The sequence below is a fragment of the Zingiber officinale genome, chromosome 4B (assembly GCF_018446385.1).
Source record: "Zingiber officinale cultivar Zhangliang chromosome 4B, Zo_v1.1, whole genome shotgun sequence".
In the NCBI taxonomy this organism is placed as follows: Eukaryota; Viridiplantae; Streptophyta; class Magnoliopsida; order Zingiberales; family Zingiberaceae; genus Zingiber; species Zingiber officinale.
The window spans coordinates 103,110,179-103,121,258 of record NC_055993.1 but is presented as its reverse complement, the minus strand read 5'-3'; positions in this window follow the sequence as shown (position 1 = coordinate 103,121,258).

Genomic DNA, 11,080 nt, shown 5'->3' with positions numbered 1-11,080 from the left:
AAAAACTTTAGATCTACACTAAAGTTAAAATCATTACCCTTGTAGCGAAGCCCTTCGCGTTCCCGCTCGTCCAAGAAGTTGCCGGATCTCTAGATCGTCAAGCGTCGGTCCTCTAGAAGTATCCACACGAACAATTCTTGATGGAGAAAAACCTAAACAAAGGTGTGCTAGCACCTTGATAGGTCACGGCAAGGAAGAGGAGAGAGAGCAAGAAGAGAACACAAGGAAGAAGGAGTTACACCACTTGAATGGAAAAATGAATTCCCACTCCAACACAAAGTGGCCGGCCACTCTCAAAAAAACCCCCAAATTAATTGCATTAATTGCAATTAATATGAAGCCATTAAAGAGAATGGCTTTGTAACTTCCATGAGGTGGCACCCATGATGATGTGGAACATCATTATTGGTCCACCTAATGCCAACTCACCAATGAGGTGGCAAAAGGTCAAGTCAAAATTGACCTTTGGTCTTCCTTCTCAAGTCAAGTCAAACTTGACTCAATCTCTACCATGGTTGATCTAATCTAACCATTTGATTCGAGCCAACTTAATATAATGAATCTAATTCATTAAATTAAATTGATTCAATGAGTCAAAATCTAAATTAGACTCATTGAACACATGAATCAACTTGAGTCGAACTCAAGTTAGCCCAATTAGGATTACTCTTAATCCAATTTGATTCATCAAATGAATCTAATCCTCTTGGTTCATCATATGAACCTAATCTCCATCTAATTGTCCTAAGTGTGTGACCCTATAGGTTCTTGTAACGTTGGCAATGCCCTAAACCCATTTAGGAGCATAAGTAATGAGCGGTATCTAGCAACACATCATTACTACCCAAGTTACAAGAATGTCGAGATCCGACATCACCTTGTGACTACTAATTGTGACTCCTCACAATATATGAGACATTGTCCTTCTATCCTAGACATCTAGATTGATCAATATGAGGCATAGACCGTGTCATCCTCTAATCAATCTAAATCTTGAACTCCAAGTAGACTCACTCGATCAAATGAGCTCAACATCTAATGTTGACTCATTTGGGCATGGCCATGCACTTAGTGGTCTCACTCTATCAAGAATACCGATGTCGCTCCCGTCATATGGGAGGGATAGATCCCATCTACATCACTCACATCCCTCTACATAATTTGTTACATACCCAGTAATCGCCTTTATAGTCCACCCTGTTACGGGTGACGTTTGACGAAACCAAAGTACATAACTCCTTATGTAGGGATCCATGGTGACTTCAGGTCTAAGGACTAATAGTCATACTAATAGCCACATGAGAAAGTATATGACACTCATATAACGATCCATGATACTTTCTCATGGCGGGTCATTCAGTATACATTCTCTAATGCATACCCATGTGTCAGCTTGATATCTCTATATCCATGACTTGTGAGATCAAGTCATCGAGCTGACCTACATGCTAGTCTTATTGTATTAACACTGTCCCTGAATGTTAATACTCGACTAGGAATGATTTAGAGTAGTGTTCCCTATATCATCTCACTATCGATTCAACCAATCGATTGATATAGGTAAGAACCTTCTACTCAAGGACGCTATTATACTTAGTCTATTTGGCACTAATATAAATAAGTATAATAACCAAACAAATGCCTTTATTAATATACAAAAATATGATACAATGAGTCCATACAATCATCAAATGATTGGCTCTAGGGCTCTAACTAACAGAGGGAAGGGGGCGGCGTGAGGTTAGGGTGAGGAGGAGGAAAGTCACGAATAAAATCTAATAACTCCTCTTTTAATTTCCTATTTATATTAAGTGGTTAAATTCACCCAACTCAAATATAAATATAATTGTTTCCCTTCCCTTTCAGCACGGCCCTGCTGGGTTCACTTGGTTAATAGAGTCCGCTATAACTCGTAAGACCCAATAGGTCTCGGGTTCAAAACCTGCGTAGGCTATTTTACGACTCCATTTATTTTTGCTACTTCCGCTACTCTAAAAATTCCCTAAAAATATTCTAAAATTCCAGAAAAATCATAGAATATTTCTAAAAATCATTTTGAGAATTTTTGGGCGTTACATTCTCGCCCCTCGGGCCGTCGCGCGCGTCCTTCTCGTCTGCCGGTGTACTCTTCAGCAGTTCCTCGTCCCTCAGAGGCACATGTTAGTTGCTACTCAGAATATCATACTGGTTCCCCTGTACAAAAATTTTGTACAAGTCCTGAACCTTTCCTAACAACTTATTGTGTTCTTTAAAAATTAAATTTGAAATCGCAAACGGAACTTAACATTATTGATTCCAAATTCAACTTATATGTTCTTAGAGGTTTAGACTTGGATCGCAAACAATGCTTAACATTATTGATCCAAATCCACCCATGTTACAAATTTGATTAAATATTTATTTCAGAGATTGGCTTCAAGGTTAAACATGGCGAGGCACTAGGCCTTCTTGGTTATGGGAGGATCCACCACTTCCTAGACAAAGCCTTTCAACAAAATTCAATATTTAATCTCCTTATAGTAACCCTAGGTTTAACCAATAAGAACAATCAAATCACAAGATCGAAAAATAAAAGAAACACAAATTCAAATCATAAATCCGAAACCTAGAATCATAAGCCTCTTGTGTTTGGTATTTCAAGATCTAAACAAAAGGATGAACTAGTTATGATGCGGAAACTAATAACTAGTTATACCTTTTGTAGCTTATAGACCTCACGATCTTCTGCCGTATTCCTCTTCTTATCTCGGACGTCGTGTGGGTGATGATCTACCGAGATGAGAATTGACCCACGCCTCCTTCTCCTTGCAAGTTTCGGCCATCAACAATCTCCTAGAGATGAAGAACTTCGGCCACCAACCAAGCTCCAAGGGATGCTAAGAAACAAAGCCTCCTTTCTCTACTTCTTCTCCAAGCAAAGTCCGGCCACCAAAGAAGAAGAAAAGGAGGAGAGGAAGAAGATGAGGGCCGGCCACCACCAAGGAATTGAGGAGAGGAATAATAGAAGTCTTGTTATGAGATGAGGCACCTCTACCCTCTCTTTTATATTCCTTGGTCTTGGCAAATAAGGAAAGTTTTAATTAATACTTCCTTAATTTCATTGCCAATGAAAGGAAAATTTAATTAAAAATTCCTTTATTCTATTAATGTGGCCGGCCCCTACAACTCCTCCAACCAAGGAAAGTTTTAAGCACAAAATTAAAACTTCCTAATTTGTTTTCTGAAAATTTTATAATAAAAATTTCTCTTTTAAAAATTCCCTTCATGGTTGGTTATAAAAGAAAACTTTTATAAATTAAAATCTCTCAATTAAAACATGTGGATGATTACAAAAAGGAAAGTTTTCTCTAAAATAAAATATTCCTTTTAACTACAAATAAGGAAAGATATCAAATCTTTCTCTTAATCTTTTGTAAAAAGCTATAATAGGAAAGATTTAAATTTTGAAACTCTCTTTTAAAATTATGAGGATGGTTACAAAAAAAAAAATTTATCAAAAATTAAAATCTTCCTTTTAACTACAAATATGAAAAGATATTAAACCTTTCTCTTAATCTTTTGTAGAAAGTTATAAAAGGAAAGATTTAAATTTTAAACTCTCTTTTAAAACCATGACTTCCACATAAAAAAAGATTTTAAAAATTAAAATCCTTTTATTGTGTTGTGGCCGGCCACCTAAGCTTGGGCTCCAAGCTAGGGCTGGCCACCACTTGAACCATCCAAAGCTTATCTTGGTCGACCCTTGCTTGGGCTCCAAGATTAGCTTGGCCGGCCACCTAAGGATGGATAAGAAGGTGGGTATGTGTGGGTATAACACTTTATAATTAAGAGGCTACAATAGGGACCGAGAGGAGGAATTGGCTTTGGTCTCCCGATGAACTTGAGCTTCGGTGTTTACCCCGAACACCCAACTCGAGTTCATCAATAATAACTCATACCACTAAAGAGTTATTATTGAACTACCGCACCAATCCCATATTATTATATTGGCTCCTTCTTATCATGAGTGTGTTAATCTCCCTGAATTTAAGATATAGAATGTCCACTAATTAAATGAGTTATTGGCAACTCACTTAATTAATATCTAGCTCCAAGAGTAGTACCACTCAACCTTATCGTCATGTCGGACTAAGTCCACCTGCAGGGTTTACATGACAATCCTTATGAGCTCCTCTTGGGGACATCATCAACCTAAATTATTAGGACACAATTTCATTCTATAATCAACAACACACCATATAAATAATACCATTTCCCAACTTATCGGGCCTATTGATTTATCAAACTAAATCACACCCTTTGATAAATTAAAGAAATGAATATTGAGTATATGTGCTTGTTATTATATCATGATTAAGAGCACACACTTCTATAATAACAAAGGTCTTGTTCTTTTATGCAGTCAGTATAAAAAGAACTTACCTTAAATGGTCCTGCTCAATACACTCAGAGTGTACTAGTGTAATTTTATAGTCAAGATAAACTAATACCAAATTACACTATGACTATTCCAATGGTTTGTTCCTATCCATCTTAGTCGTGAGCTACTGTTTATAATTTATAAGGAACTGATAACATGATCTTCTGTGTGTGATACCACACACCATGTTATCTACAATATAAATTAATTGAACAACTACACTTAGCATATAAATATAGACATTTGACCAATGTGATTCTTTTTTCTAAATAAATATTTATACAAAAGCTAGGCTTTTAGTATACATTCCAACAATCTCCCACTTATTCTAAAAGACTATGCTACCATATACCCTGCCATACATCTGATTCCCACCCCTTCAATATGCCCATAAAAAGCCTTGCCTTAAGGGCCTTAGTGAAAAGATCTTCCAGGTTATCATCTGATGTAATCTAGGTGACAACAACTTTTCCTCATTATATGATGTCTCGTATTGGGTGGTACTTGCGCTCTATGTGTTTTCTTGCCTTATGGGCTCGTGGTTCCTTCGAGTTTGCTACTGCACCACTTATTATCACAATACACTATAATAATTTTTGGGCAAACCAGGAATCACATCTAAGTCCATCATGAAGTTTCTGAGCCATACAACTTCTATGGCTGCCTCAGAGGTTGCACATACTCAACTTCCATGGTGGAGTCCGAAAAGTACCTATGCTTAACACTCCTCCATTGTTATGGATTTACCTCCTAAAGTAAACACAAAACCCCGAGGTCGACTTACTATTGTCCCTATCTGATTGGAAGTCAAAATCCGTGTATCCCATAGGGAGCAAATCATCTACCTTGTAAACTAACATATAATCTCTAGTTCCTCTAAGGTACTTTAATATATGCTTTACGACAGTCCAATGTCCCGGTCCTGGGTTACTTTGATATCTGCTAGCCATGCCCATGGTAAAACAAATATCTAGTCTCGTGCATAGCATATATTAGGCTTCCTACAGCATAAGGAACTGCCTTCATTTCTTCTATCTCTTTTGATGTCTTCGGAGACATCTCTTTAGATAAAGATACTCCATGTCTAAAAGGTAAAAAACTTTTCTTGGAGTCTTGCATGCTAAAATGAGCTAGGATAGTATCGATATATGAAGCTTGGGATAAGCACAACATTCTTTTCTTGCGATCCCTTATCGCTTTGATCCCGAGAATATGTGTGCATTCTCCCAAGTCCTTCATATCGAATTGCTTGGACAACCATACCCTTACTTCTGACAACACTTTGATATTGTTTCCAACTATCAAAAATATCATCTACGTATAGTACAAGAAATATCACAACGCTTCCATCACACTTCTTGTATACACAAGACTCATCCGGACACTCAATAAATCCGTAAGACTGGATTACAACTAGATGTTCTAAGACCTTGAAGCTTGCTTCAGTCCATAGACCGATTGAGCTTCTATACAAGATGCTCTTTGCCCTTTGCAATGAATCCCTCTGGTTGCTTCATATGGATATTTTCTTCGAGACTTCCGTTAAGGAAAGTTGTCTTGACATCCATTTGCCAAACCTCGTAATCCATATGAGCAGCAATAGATAAGAGTATTTGAATAAACTTAAGCATAGCTACTGGCGAACATCATAATCGATTCCCTCTTTCTGAGTATACCCCTTCGCAACAAGCCTTGCTTTGAAGGTTTCCACCTTCCCGTCTGCCCCTCTTTTCATTTTGTAGATCCATTTACATCCAATAGCTTTTACACTATTTGATGGTTCTACTAGCTCCCAAACTTTGTTAGAATACATAGATTCTATTTCTGAATTCATTGCTCTTTGCCAAAATGTTGCATCTTTATCTTGGAGTGCTTCGTCATATCTCCGAGGATCAGGTTCATGTTTACCAGGGATCAAGTCCGAAGACTCTCCCAAAAACATGAATCTTTTAGGTTGTCTCACAACCCTTCCATTACGATGAGGTAGTATCTATGGTTGTGTATCATTTGTGATACATATTGCAGTTTCTTGTGATATTTCATCTTGTACTATTGGTACTAGAGTAGGCATGTCCTCTCTCATTTCTTCTAGAACAATTTCACTTATGGGCTTATGATTTATTACATAATTTTCCTCTAAAAATCAAGCATTGGTGCTAACAATGATCTTCTGATTTTTAGGATTATAAAACAAACCACCTTTTGTTCCTTTAGGATATCCCACAAACAGACAAACTTCTGTACGTGATTCCAACTTGTCAGTATCTCCCTTCAGCACATGTGCTGGACTACCTCATATCCGAAAATAACTCAGACTAAGCTTATGCTCATTCCACAATTTCATGGGATTAGAGGGTATTGATTTAGAAGGTACCATATTCAGAATGTACACTGCTGTTTCCAGAGCATATCCCTAAAACGAATTTGGTAATTCTGAATAACTCATCATCGATCTAACCATTTCCATAAGAGTCATATTCCTTCATTCTGTCACACCATTCTGTTAGGGTGTACCAGGTGTAGACAATTGGGATTGAATCCCGACCTCTGATAAGTAATTTCCAAACTCTCCAAAGAGGTATTCGCCACCACGATCAAACCGTAGTGTCTTGATACTTTTACCATAACATTTCTCCACATCAGCCTTGTACTCTTGGAACTCATCAAAGCACTCAGACTTGTAGCACATCAAGTAAATATTCCCGTATCTCGAATAGTCGTCTATAAAAGAGACGAAATATTCGAAATCACCTCTTGCCTGGATAGTCATAGGTATAAATCAGAATGAACCAATTCTAACACATCTTTGGCTCTATACCCTTAGGTCTTAAAAGGTCTCTTGGTCATTTTCCCTTCCAAGCAAGACTCGCAAGTTTGGAAATTTTTTTTCCACTACCAATGAACCCAAAAGTCCATCGGCTATTAACCTTTGAATCTTACTCAAGTTAATATGACCTAGCTTTAGATGTCAAATATATGTTTGGTTCATATCCGAAGTTTATTTTCTCTTATTAGAATTAGAAGATGTGTTATTAATTTTCATTTGTTGCATCATGGGAGTTACTGAATTTAAAGTATACAAATTGCCAACCAACATACCAGAACAGATAACATCCCTATTTTTCTTGATAACATCTTTGTTATCAAAATAGACAGAATATCCATCCTTGTATAGTTTAAAACTGAAAACAAGTTCTTTCTAAAACTTGATACGTAAAGATAGTTTCTTAAAACCAATATTTTATTCATATAAACATCTCCCATTGCAACAGCTACTACTTCTGTAGCATTGCCCATGTAAACAGTGATTTCTCCTTTGTGTAGTTGTTGGGTTTCCTGAAACCCCTGCAATGATTTGTAGACATGATCAGTGGTTATCATATCTATACGCCAGGTACTGGTAGATAACACCACTAAACATGTTCCAACTACTAGAGAATAAGATATACTTATATTGTTCTCTTTCTACGAGGACAATCCGCCTACAAATGTCCAGACTGCTTGCAAATGAAGCATTTGCCTTTCAGCTTCTTCATTCCTACTTTTAGTCCAGTACCTAGAGATCATACAGTCTTGCTTGTCAGCCTGATTCTAGTGTCTGAAAAGTTCCTTGAGATTGTACATCATGTCATGGCCAGTAGGCATGGTCTGATGTTGATGTTGCAACACATTTGATATAAAAGCCAAATGTAACTCCGCGTCATCTCATCTGCCTTGACCCATTTCCTATGATACTCAATCTCCTCTTCACTAGAATCGCTATTAGGCACATTAAGGCAAACCTCTAACAGTACAAACTTATAGCCTTCAGCAGTTAGGACAATGTTCAGGTTTCTTTTCCAATCTATGTAATTGGGATCAGTAAGTTTGTTCTCTTTCAGTATAATAGCAGTGAGTTGAAAGTCATCCTAAGAATCATAAAATAAACTTTGGTCAAGACTCTAAATTTAGAATAATATTGATTCTCAAAACAATACTATTTAAATTTACCAACACCTCAAAACACTGTGAATTTTGCATGTCACGTTAGTGTGGACGTATACAAATTCAAACATTTGCAAGAGGAGGTTTTGCCCATTAATTTTATTATCTTATCATCCTAACTTTATGACAAATAAAATTAATAGTTGGTATCCCTTTGGTCACACAAATAATAGCAGTGACTCCGTTGGGGAGGATACTATTAAATGTGTCTAAGTGTATACCATTACTTGATACTTAGTCAATTAAATAGAATTGTGCCCCTTCAGTTGGAGAAGATCACACGCTCCTAAATAATTTCCTATAACCATCCATAAAGGAAATTTGACCTAGTGATCCTCAAACAAACTCATCCGTTATGGAGGGAGGCACTCAGAGCCAACACGTAAGTTTGTTGCATCACTTACAAACCAGTAATGGAGACCGTGGAATTTATTTACTAATCCATCTCCCACTTAGTTATTTAAGGTGAGGAATTTTAACAATGCAAGCACACATCACAGTAAATAAAAGCAATAAATATGGAAATATAATTTTCCAACTATTATGGCTTCTTCCATCATTATCCTCCGTGTGTTGCCAGCCCTAGGGTTCATGTCGTCGGGTCTATCGAGCTTCCTTTTCTGCTGCGCCTTTGGTCCTCCAATAGTATCACGCCTTGCAAGGATATGATCCGCGACAAAAATAAAATTTTACATATATCGATCCTATATTCCTCAAGGGAATGTACATGAAGTATATATCGAACAAAAAAGTAAAATCCTAGGGCTAATACAGCTCCTGCTGTATTTAATAAATACAATCATGCACACACATAAAATGTCCTTGACATGTCCAAGGGTCCAATCACACATAATCACATTAAGTCATAATAGTTGGAGTCTGCAACCACAGAGTTAGCATATCCTACTATTATCCTGCCTAAAATATGTATGACATGTGCATAATTAAACTGAAAACCAAACACAGAGAGGCAAACCCTAGTTCTGGTACCAATTGTTGGTTGCTACTCGGAATATCGTACCAGTTCCCCTGTACAAAAATTTTGTACTAGTCTTGAACCTTTCCTAACAACCTATTGTGTTCTTTATAAATTAAATTTGGAATCGTAAACGAAACTTAACATTATCGATTCTAAATTCAACTTATCTATTCTTAGAGGTTTAGACTTGGATCGCAAACGATGCTTAACATTATTGATCCAAATCCACCCATGTTACAAATTCAAATAAATATTTATTTCAGAGATTAGCTTCCAGGTTAAACATGACGAGGCACTAGGCCTTCTTGGTTATGGGAGCATCCACCACTTCCTAGACAAAGCCTTTTAACGAAATTCAATATTTAATCTCCTTATAGTAACCCTAGGTTTAACCAATAAGAACAATCGAATTACAAGATCAAAAAACAAAAGAAACACAAATTCAAATCATAAATCTGAAACCTAGAATCATAAGCCTCTTGTGTTTGGTATTTCAAGATCTAAACAAAAGGATGAACTAGTTATGATGCGGAAACTAATAACTAGTTATACCTTTTGTAGCTTATAAACCTCACGATCTTCTGCCGTATTCTTCTTCTTATATCAGACGTCGTATGAGCGACAATCTACCGAGACGAGAATCCACCCAAGCCTCCTTCTTCTCCTTGCAAGTTTCGGCCATCAACAATCTCCTAGAGATGAAGAACTTCGACCACCAACCAAGCTCCAAGGGATGCTAAGAAACAAAGCCTCCTTTCTCTACTTCTTCTCCAAGCAAAGCCCAGCCACCAACAAGCTCCTTGAGAGTTGATGCCACCGGCCACCAAAGAAGAAGAAAAGGAGGAGAGGAAGAAGACGAGGGTCGGCCACCATCAAGGAATTGAGGAGAGGAATAATAGAAGTCTTGTTATGAGATGAGGCACCTCTACCCTCTCTTTTATATTCCTTGGTCTTGGCAAATAAGGAAAGTTTTAATTAAAACTTCCTTAATTTCCTTGCCAATGAAAGGAAAATTTAATTAAAAATTCCTTTATTCTATTAATGTGGTCGACCCCTACAACTCCTCCAACCAAGGAAAGTTTTAAGCACAAAATTAAAACTTCCTAATTTGTTTCTTGAAAATTTTATAATAAAAATTTCTCTTTTAAAAAATCCCTTCATGGTTGGTTATAAAAAAAACTTTTATAAATTAAAATCTCTCAATTAAAACATGTGGATGATTACAAAAGGAAAGTTTTCTCTAAAATTAAAATATTCCTTTTAACTACAAATAAGGAAAGATATCAAATTTTTCTCTTAATCTTTTGTAAAAAGATATAATAGGAAAGATTTAAATTTTGAAACTCTCTTTTAAAATCATGAGGATGGTTACAAAAAAAAAGAAAGATTTATCAAAAATTAAAATCTTCCTTTTAACTACAAATAAGGAAATATATCAAACATTTCTCTTAATCTTTTGTAGAAAGCTATAAAAGGAAAGATTTAAATTTTAAACTCTCTTTTAAAATCATGGCTTCCACATAAGAAAAGATTTTAAAAATTAAAATCCTTTTATTGTGTTGAGGTCGGCCACCTAAGCTTTGGCTCCAAGCTTGGGCTGGCCACCACTTGAACCAACCAAAGCTTATCTTGGTCGGCCCTTGCTTGTGCTCCAAGCTTGGCTTGGTCGACCACCTAAGGATGGGTAAGAAGGTGGG